The sequence below is a fragment of the Astatotilapia calliptera genome, chromosome 1, assembly GCF_900246225.1.
Source record: "Astatotilapia calliptera chromosome 1, fAstCal1.2, whole genome shotgun sequence".
NCBI classification, from domain to species: domain Eukaryota; kingdom Metazoa; phylum Chordata; class Actinopteri; order Cichliformes; family Cichlidae; genus Astatotilapia; species Astatotilapia calliptera.
The window spans coordinates 35,972,434-35,974,864 of NC_039302.1; the positions used below are offsets into that span (position 1 = coordinate 35,972,434).

A 2,431-nucleotide genomic window follows, 5' to 3' on the forward strand; every position below is an offset into this window, starting at 1 on the left:
TGACCTGCAGCTCTATTAAATAGGCCTTTCTCTCCTCTAGGCTGATAAGGTGATTTCGCTTCAGCTCTTAGACTGCTGACAGACTGCTGAGAGCGGACGGTTTGTCCAGTTAGAACTGATTTCCTGCTGATAAATCCAGAGCATGAACTCCTGCATAAATCACCGATGAGGTAACATCAAGGTCGTGTTCAGGTCAGGTTGACCTTGTCCATCCATTCTGCCAGGACTGCAACCCTCTGTGTCATTCCTGCTTTGTTTCCACTAATGAAGGCGATTTAATGAGGACATTAGGCGTTTTAATGAGGAACTAAGACTTTAAATCTATGATCTGATAAACAGAGAGGATCACCCACAGTCTGGCTCAATCTGGACCTCCAAACGTCTGACTGGTGGCCCGAATCCTCACCACTATACAAAGTGAGGGGTCATGTTCAGTTTAAGGGGCAAATAAGGAGACAGCAGCTTGAGACATCACTGCTTCTCATTTACAATGTTTAAAATAATGAGCCGTTAACCATGAGAGACATGTGGAACATCAAACATCCCTGCTTTGTTTCTGTGCACATTCTCTTACATTTGTCTTTGTGCATGACTATGAAATGTATGTGATTACTCAAGCTAATCACCTGATCTTAAAAGTTAAAGAAGTGAAGTACTGTGTAAAACTCTTGAGCCACACTTCACTTCTTTATCTTTTGCTTCCAAGGAGCCAGACCCGTCAACAGTTTGGACACACCTTCTCATTTTGTTTATTTTTGTGTTTATTTTTATTGCTTTCTACATTGTAGATACATACTGATGATATCAAATATATGAAGCAAGAATTATGTAGCAAAGAAAAAACTGATAAATAACTCTAAATAAGTCTTTTAGATTCCTGAACCACCCTTAGCTTTGTTGACAGCGCTGCAAACCCTTGGCCTTTTCTCAATGAGCTCCATGATGTAGTCACCTGAAATGGTTCTCACTTCACAGACGCCTTATCACCCACTCACATCCTGGGCCTTTTGACCTCAGTAAATCACACGGCAGGGTGGGACTAGGTTTCACAATGGGTTCACCCGAAACCTTGTCTGATTGTGACCGACACCCATTTTCACACCTTGGCTTGGGTGATTAGGCAGAGGAACAGTGGGGGTCCATGATCCTCTTGGAGACACTCCCATAGGGCTTAAAATCTGGGACTCTCCACCAATTGCTTTTAGGACTGAAGGAGCTTCTCAGATGATCCACCATGCAACATCATCTGGAAAAACCTGACAGAAAACAACTTCTTTTTTTTTAACCATTTTTCAGTGTTTGGGACAAGGACTCCAAACACAGTGCCAGTGCAGTAAAAGCATTCTTGGATATAAAAACAGACAATGGAACATTATCAGTCATGGATTAGCCTCCCCAGAACCTGAAGCTCAACATTATCAAAGCAGTGCGGGATTCAACAAGCCTGTAAATCTATTCCTGAATAAGATTTTTTTTAAATGCTTAACAGAGTTAAGGTTGTGTTGAAGAATAAAGATGGTCATAGAAACCGGACTGCTGCATTTACATTTATATTTGCTCTTTTCAATAAACCACTGCATGTATTTCTTGTATTTCATATCAAAAAGTAAAGATATGAGGTATGAATGTCACCTGGTCCTATGACACTTGCGCACAGGGCTGCGCTTCTACTAACTGCTGTGACTTTATTCAGTCAATTTTATTTTTTATACTTGATGGATTTATTCCTGTGTATCAGGAGAAAAATGAGGGCAGGTTCCACCGAGATTTGAACTCGGATCGCTGGATTCAGAGTCCAGAGTGCTAACCATTACACCATGGAACCACGTGCTTACATCGTCGGAAATTTCATTATTTAAAAGTCGAACAGACATGACCTCCCCGATATGATTTATGTAAGCTGTTGGGAGGATTTTTTTCGCTGTACAACGATCCGTTTATTTACATACGAATCGTCTATAGATTTCATGTTAAAACCTCAAATCTAGCATCGCCTCTGACGTCACATCCCCCGGATTTTGGACGTAAAGGTTGTATATACAACTGTGAAACGTATTAGTTCCCGGGTCCATCAGCACGGTGGATAAAATCTGACAAAACAAACGAACGAACATGGTTTTGCGACCACACCGGTCACTAATAGTTCGGTCAGTGCTTATTTAATCGTTTTACTGTTTCAGTACAGAAACGTTTGTCAGTAAATCCACCACTCGCCACCAGGTGTCAGTGTAACACAGCAGAACAACTACCTGCAAACAATAAACGGCACAACACAGCCAGCACGGTGTGGAAGGTATCTGTTAGTCATCATTTTTCTTCTTCTTTATATTATTATGTTGTTGATCCGTGGAGTATTTTATTTTATTGCAAATTATTTTTGTCACTTTCTGAGGATGAATTCAACTCCATGTGTTCACTGCTGATTGCACAC

General features: G+C 41.0%; 1 non-coding gene across 1 annotated transcript; it reads right to left on the minus strand.

The window, feature by feature from the left end:
- Nucleotides 1-1,753: 1,753 nt before the first annotated feature.
- trnaq-cug (transfer RNA glutamine (anticodon CUG)) lies at nucleotides 1,754-1,825 on the minus strand. The gene has a single exon. It is a non-coding gene; the product is annotated as a tRNA-Gln (tRNA).
- Between the last annotated feature and the right edge of the window lie 606 nt (nucleotides 1,826-2,431).